General features: G+C 46.0%; 1 pseudogene; it reads right to left on the bottom strand.

Annotated features, from left to right (window-relative positions):
- Nucleotides 1–5,915: 5,915 nt before the first annotated feature.
- LOC125626419 (olfactory receptor 52N4-like) lies at nt 5,916–6,855 on the bottom strand (annotated as a pseudogene).
- Nucleotides 6,856–8,295: the final 1,440 nt, after the last annotated feature.

The following is an 8,295-nucleotide window of genomic DNA, read 5'->3' on the forward strand; positions in this document are numbered from 1 at the left end:
CCAGATTATGTACTTTCAAACTACAGTGGTAAGAAACTGTGCATATTCTCTTCCACACTGAGGGAAGAGGTGGATTTCATATAATTTTGGGTTTGTACTCCAAAGGGCGGGGTGGACATCTGAGTGCCATGACAAGTCCCTTAAATTGAGTCTTCCAAGAGCTGATCTCAATGTCTGTATCTGAAGCTGGGCATGGCCCTGCCTGTAAGCTTTGCTATAGGAGACTTTAGTGCCTGGCTCAGCAAGACAGGGCTAAAGAGGGGCACAGGCTGGCAGAAGAGTCTGACTCAGTGGTGTCCCAGAACGCCAGGTGACATCCCAGGGCATCTGACCCATCACAGCTAGGTCTCTCAAACCACTGGAAAACTGTCTGCAAGGAAAGCAGAAAACTACATCTGCCTGCTCACTGTACTCTAAAAATGAAAATGTCTTGTCATATTCCGATGTAAATGAGCAAGACTGAGACACAACTTTGCTTATTCTAGTGTCCCTAATTCACTTTCTCTCCTTCTTTGGACTTTACATCAATTAATCACCTCTGGCATTCGCATGCCTCTGCTCTTTGTTTGATGTCTCCTACACCTGGCCCAGCGGTGGGACTCCTGCTGCTGCTGTGCTTGCTGGTGCTGGAGAAACCCAGCTAAGGGGGCTGGAACACAGGAGGCCAGGAGGCCAGGGCAGTTGGTAGGGGCCACGGGAAGGGGGGATCAGGATGGAGTAGAGTGGGGACTCAGCAGGCAGTGGGCAAGTGGCCATGGGGATAGGGGAGTAAAGAACAGGAGGGACTCAGTGAACAGAGAGCCGGGGGATGGAGGAGAGCAAGGACTCAGCCAATGGAAGGTGAGGGGGCCTGTGGGAGGGAGGTGGAGAAGAGGAGGGACTCGGTGAGCTGCGGGTAGTGGGGAAATGGAGAAAGAGGTGGAGCTTGGGTGGGGCCATCGGGAAAAAGCTGCAGGACGCAGGCATGTTAGTCTATTTCAGCTAAATCAACAAGGAGTCTGGTGGCACCTTAAAGACTAACACATTCATTTGGGCATAAGCTTTTGTGGGCTGGAGCCCACTTCGTCAGATGCTCTCATGTCTCTCTCAAAGGGGGTGGGTCAGGAGCTGTACGGCTCGGGGAGCTCCCTGGACTATGATACCCTCTGCCTACATAAGGCGGCCCTCCCTGGGCCACTTCCTACCACCTCCCTGAGAATGTCCCAAGGTCTCCGCCTGGGGTCAGGCAGTGGGAGGGGTGTCTGCTCACCCCAAAGCACCTTCTGGTGCTGGCATGTGACAAGGTCTTTCTCCTTTCTACTCAGGCAGCAACGGCCTCTTTCTGTGGTGTGGCCCAACGTCGAGGGCCAGCTCAGTCCCAGGGCTCTCCCCTACTGGGGTAGTCCAACGAGCAAATAAAGGGGATCAATCAAGTCCAGCATTCATATGAGAGATGAATGCTTCCCTCTCATGCTGTCCCTGCAGCAGGCCCTCCCTTCCCTCATGGAGGGACCTTTGGGCAGTTGTTCAGGGGGAGATTCTGCCTTTCCTCAGATCATCTCCCCTAGAGCTGCCTGTAGCAGGTCTGCTCTCCTCCCTGGTCTGCCACAAAATGAGCTGCTCCCCTGCCTTTTTGACTTTCTCAAGCACTTCTTTTCAGACTTGATTTGGCTGCCCCATTTTTCTGATCATCTACTTGCTGAGCATTTGGCTTCTTTGAATTCAATTTGAGATGTAACTACAAGTTCAGTGGCTTTGGGAAGTAATCCTGCTGCTTTGGAGAGGTCTGTGTCTTTGGATTGCAGCAGTTTTGAAACAGCATTTACCATTTCCAGAATCTTTCTTTGGAGGAGAATAAGAAAAAGGCTCATAGACTTTAGCAAATTTTTTGCTCAGGAGAATTATTTCTGTGGGTTTCTCCCTTCATTGTGTCTAAATACTAAATCTGAGAGCAAGGAGTGATTCCTACTGGCTGTTGATCAATTGTGTAGTCAGTTGCTTGACCAAGCTTTCATTTGTTATGAAATATATACAAGAGGGCAAATAAACAATGTCAAGTTTACTGTTATAATCCCATAATAAAATAGTAGAGGAAAAAGGTTTTATAGGATGCCAGTCTGTGGGAAGCCATCTTGTGCAGTGATGTTACATTCACTTTACACATAAAGCTGCATTCCCCAAAGTTAAGCATTTCAGCTTTTATCATTTATATGAAGTTTTGTCCCAGATGCCCAAAGTTAGTGGGAAACTGTCACCCATAAGGCCGGTTTGCTACCTTGCCATTGGTCATAATGTGTTTTTTTTAATTGATTTCATCGATTATATTATTTACTTGTGTTTTGTTTATGCTGAATTCCAGTATGTGCTATTCATAATAATTATTCATAATAGTTGGCTATAACTCAAGGGACCTACAGGTCTGTGTCCTGTATGATTAGCTAGAGCATAGATAAATGGCCTACCACATCCCCCTTTTGAGTTTGGGGAACTAACTAGGAAACCAAAAACTGTATATGTTTACTGAATATATCTAACTTGCTAAGTAAATTTTAACTTGTTCTTTCACTATTTTAGCTTCTCAACCTACCCTATGTTCATTGCTGTTCACTATGGGAATCTTTTTCCTTTGACTGGTTTCAGAGTAACAGCCGTGTTAGTCTGTATTCACAAAAAGAAAAGGAGTACTTGTGGCACCTTAGAGACTAACCAATTTATCTGAGCATAAGGTTTCATGAGCTACATCCGATGAAGTGAGCTGTAGCTCACAAAAGCTTATGCTCAAATACATTGGTTAGTCTCTAAGGTGCCACAAGTACTCCTTTTCTTTTTTCCTTTGACTGTTTCTCATCAGATCCTAATTGTACTTTACCATCATCCATCCATCCTTCCTTACTAGGATGTAGAGAATCTCCATTAACAGATGTACGGTTCTATCTCCTTGAAACTGACTGCGAACATTTAGCATCTCTTTGTCAGGATTTTACATACAATAGCCCCAAGGTTTCACTCTGAAATGCTTTCTGAAAAATCCTGAAAAGTCAGAGCTCTGGCCTGTCTCCAGTAAAGAGAGAAGCTGAGATGTAGGACATGAGGGAGTGTAAGAGAATTATACATAATATTGCATCAGAATCCCCCCTCCAGTAGTCACAGCATCCTCCTGAGATGGGATGTGGATCATCCAAGTGTTATTAAAAATCACCCAGCTCTGTTCTTACAATGCAGGATCCACCTCAGAAGCTTAAAGTCTCTGCTTAGAATCAGAGACCCTGTGGTGCTTCTCCAAGTCTCTCTGGTGTTTTAACGTGTGTTTCTTTACTTCTGAGGAGTAAAATATGGACAAGACATTTGGGCACACTCCACAGCAGCTCTGCCTACACTACAGAAGGTGACTTGCCAGTTCTGGTCATCAGTGACAGGCCTGGCTGCCTCCTTCACGCACCCACTCCAGATCCATCCATTCTATGGGTGAAACCTTCATTGCTTGCAGAGTTTTAGATATAATGTGGAAATGACGCTTCCCCGAATTCCAGCCTGCTGCAGCCCCTGTTGAAACAGTTTCCTCTTCCCGCTCAGCATGTGTGTGGCTGCTGTGTGGGGGGATTCTGGGTTTGGCTGCGGTTTGTTGTTAGGTTTCCAGTGCTGGGGACAAAACACACAGGCACAAAGATAGCAGTTGGGGAGGGATTTGATGTCTTGTTGAGATTCTGATGCTTTGATGAGGTTCTGAGCCAGGCTCACCCTGGACACTGATTCCACGTTCTGAAGCCCAAAACTCCAACTGGGTCCATTTGATGTGCCTCAATGAGCTGGGCCAATTCTCTGGTAGTTACATGTTGTGTGCTGTTTAGAGATGTTTGGCAGGATGTGTATGTTCTTGCTGTGTGCTGTACTGACTCTGGCCAGATAGCCCATTCAGCCAGCTCCAACTGATCTGCCCAATAAACCCACAGACTCTCCTCGTAGAGAAGGAATTTGCTCAAGTTTATTGACAATAAAGTGAGGTTCTAATGCCCTGCCCAACTGTTACAGATACACAAACACGCGTATGCTTGTTGCAATGGACTAGCTCAGTTAGTGGCAGGACTTTCCACTATCACCTACGCCAGACAAAGACACATTCTCTGAGATACATTTTTATACACCAATACAAACAAGTTACATATTGCTCCTGGTGCATCAGGATGCCACCCTCTGAAGTATTAGGGTGTCAACCACTGACATATCCAGGGACCACAGATTACCTTGCACATCTCTATCCATTATGCTGTTATCCCTGACCTTATCCTTAAGATGGATCAGCATGTTCCTGTTCTCTTTGAGGAATCTGTTTGGTGAAGAGGTGTTCTCGTACCTCCTCTCTGGAATGTGTTTGTGTCTATATTCTTATACCTAACATGACTTAGGAGTGTTTGTTTCTTCAATATCAGCCCTTTTCTTGCCAGATGCTGTGAACCTGCCTCTTGCTCACACTTAACTTTGCTTTATAACTGCAAAGTTTTGATTATTTTATCCCAGACCTCAGGCCTCACACCAGGGCTCTGCTACAAGGCACCACAATCCCAGCTATAATTAAAAAAAAGAAAAACCTGTAACGTCTTTCGAGATTCTGTTTGCAAAGGAACTTCCCCCATCATGATCTAAATAGAACAGGTGTAGCATTATACGTGGACTGACTAGCACCTATCACACATACCAAATACACTTTCCACTATTTGTATCATGTCTGCCTTTGGCCTTCAGTCATCTGCAGACAGTCTGGGACAATTCCTGTGCTCCTGTACCTCCTATCAGGGTGTTACCACAGAAGCCAACAAAGATAATTGAAACAGTGACCATATCAGCTATTCCACTGGTAAAGATGGTGGGGGGGAGGGAGTTTGTATAATGAAGATATCCACAAGATACTGTGAGTGGCACCCTCTGGTACAGAAGGGCAGCAGAGCCCACAGATTTTACGTGGCAGGGCCCTTCTTCCCAGCACCAGCCCTCACATTGGGTTCAAGTCCCGTCCCCACCCGTGAGTTGGACCTTCAAGGCCCTCCTGTCAGGTGACATCTCCCTTTGCTGGGCCCTCATTTCATGGCCCCACCTTGCTCTCCCCAGCTGCTCATTGCTCTTGGCCGCTGTGTTACTTGTGGCATGGCCGGCATCCTCTATCCTGGCTCTGGCCCCACAGTTCCCTGCTGTAGCTCATTCCTGGCTCCCCATTGGTGCAGCTGGTCTGTGCCGATCCAGCTCCCAGTTCTGGTCTGCTCCAGCTGCAGCTCCCCACTCCGCCTCAGCACCGCTGATATGCCTCTGGCCCAGCTTTGGCTGCTTCACTGGCCCTTCTGGATCTGGTGGGGGTTGCCAGATTTCCACTGCATTAGTAGCTCAAAGTCACTTAACAACTCACTTGAAAGTAGCCCCATCACTTTCTCCAAACAAAGGTTTTTTTATTAACACATTTATCTATACATAAAATAACAGATGAAAGCTTTCGTTACATACCTACTACAGATTTGATTTAGAAAGAAAATTGACAAGCCCCAGCAGGAATCTATCCACATTAGCAACACACCTATGAGATGCCACCTATGAGAGAACCCTGTTCACACAGAGACTAATGGAAAGTCACCTTGCATCAGAAAGCTGCAGTAGCAGCTAAGAGTTGGTAATGTAACAGTTACAGAAAAGCTGCGTGAGAGGGGACTAGGGGTTGGGCACTGACAAGTGATGCTGAAAGAAGTCAGGTGATGGTCAGAGAGAGGGAATTCAGCAAAGGAGAGAGCAGTGGTTGGTGATGGAGTGATGAGAGATTAGGTGTGAGGAACTTCTCAGACTGTGAACATCCACAATGCTCGGTTCAGTCAAACTGGGACAATGCACCCTTGATTAACAAGAAGATAGCCTTTCCCCATCTTGTAACACAGACTTAAATTCAGTGTCCCAGACGATCACATTCTGCAGGTGTATTTGCCCACTTTGTCACGAAGCTCTTTGGTTTTGACTCCATAAATAATAGGATTGAACATGGGGGGGATGATGAAACAGAGGTCGGCCAAGATGATGTGAACGTGGGGAGCAATGCCCTGACCGAACCGGTGCATGAGAGGGGAGAAGAGGCCTGGAGTATAACACATCAGCATTACACAGATGTGAGCTGTGCAGGTATTGAAGGCTTTCTGGTGGGCTTTCTTGGAGTTGATTCTGAGGAGGGCTCTGATGATCAGACTGTAGGACAGGACAATGAGCATCAAATCAAATCCGACAACTACAAACACTAACACCAAGCCGTACATCCTGTTGACTGTAATATCCCCACAGGAGATCTTCGCCACAGCTATAGGTTCGCAGTGCGTGTGGGGGATAACGCGGTTGGCACAGAATGGCAGCCTGCTCAGGAGCAGGGGCAGAGGCAGAATGAAGAGAACAGCTTTGATCAAACCTACAAACCCTAACTTAGCTATTCGTGCATTGGTGAGGATGGTGGAGTATCTCAGAGGGTTACATATGGCAACATAACGATCAAAGGCCATTGTCACTAGGACGGTTGAGTTCATGACAGCAACCACGTGAAGGAAGAAAGTCTGGGTAAGGCAGCCAGCCACAGTAATGTCTTTCAAATCGAACCAAAATATGCACAGTGCCTTTGGCACAATGGAGGTAGACATGCTGATGTCTGTGAGTGCCAGCATGCAGAGCCAACAGGTACATTGGCTTGTGCAGGGTCTGCTCTTTGCTTACAACAAACAGAAGTGTAACATTTTCTAACAAGTCGATAATGTAGAACATAGCGAAAGGGATGGAAATCCAGATATGGGCAGCTTCCAGGCCAAGGATGCCCATTAGGAGGAATGTTGAAGGACCAGAGGGGGTGAGGTTGAAAACTGCCATGAAGTTTTCAATGTGCTGATCGGGCTCAGAAATGTTCAAGGTGCCTGTGAAGAGAGTGAAGCACTGTGAGGCGGGTTACACACGTTAAAATAAATAAACATTTTATAATTACTGTATTAATAGTCTAGAAAGGGGGGGTGAGGAAGTAGGTGGGGACATTTATAGAGATTATTTTAGTTATATTCAAGTCCAGAGAAGTCCTGAGAGGGTGCTGACCAACCAAGTGAATGGGCAACATGATGGCAGATAAACGTTGATATTACTAACTGCAGTGTGTATGCCTATTGGAAGGAAAAGCTTGAACTCCTCAAACACATTACGAGGTTCTAATTTAAAACTATGAGCTCAGCACATGGTACACAGCTCTGGGAAACCCTGCTCACAGTGCAAGCAGGGACATAAACTAAGCAAAATGTTGAGATCCAGGAGGAGTGGGATGAGGAATCCTACAGAAAATACAATGCCATGAGATCAGTCAGTCAATGTTTCATCTTCCTCTACACGCCTTTGTGTCGTAGTGGGCACATAGGATATTGCAGAGCTAGAGGGGTTCAGGCAAGGGCAATGAGAATGATCAAGGGCTTGGGAAAACTCTGATATGGAGAGAGGTTGAAAAGACTGGGATTGTTACCTTTACAAAGGAGATGAATAAGAGGGGACATGAGAAAAGTCTATAAAATACTGACTGTTAGAGGGCAGATTGAGAATGTGTTCTCCGTGTCTCATAACACAACATCAAGTGGACGTTCAATTAAACTGAAACATGGCAAAATCAAAACAGATAAATAAAGAATGCTTGCTTCACTCAATGCCGAAATAGATTGAGGAACTCCTTACCACAAGTGGTAGTTTAGGCCATGAGCTAAGCAAAAATCAGGAAGGATTTGGACATTTACATGTATAGTGAGTATCCAGTTACATTAGTTACTGCTAAATAAATATTTTGGAAAGCATACATATCCAGGTGTTTCAGGGCACAAGCCAATCTCTAACTGTTATGCATTAGGGTGATGCCGCAAGATGATCAAGTTACTGTCCCCATCCACCTGCTGCTGGGTTTTTTATACCTTCTTCTGCAACACCTGTGTCTGTCCCTGTCAGAGAGAAGAAACTGGACTAGATCGACCTAAGGTCTGACCCACGAGGCCATGCCTATGTGGGAAAGGAGCCAAGCGTCCACCATGGAAACAGACATTATCATGCTGGGCTATGACTTTGTGTTCAACAGAATGGGCATGAAGGGCACAAGGATCTTGGTATTTAGGGCTACAGGCCTGCACCTCGTTTACTTCCCCTGTTTCTTTTGTTGAGATGCTTTCTTCCTGGCACCCAGCTTTGTCGGAGATATAAGTTACAGTTGTTAACTGACAAACAGAGACACGTATTAGCAACTCAGCTGCTAGCCCTTCTCATGTCTGAATATTGGTGATGTTTGCAGAT

This window comes from Caretta caretta, chromosome 1 (genome assembly GCF_965140235.1).
Source record: "Caretta caretta isolate rCarCar2 chromosome 1, rCarCar1.hap1, whole genome shotgun sequence".
In the NCBI taxonomy this organism is placed as follows: domain Eukaryota; kingdom Metazoa; phylum Chordata; order Testudines; family Cheloniidae; genus Caretta; species Caretta caretta.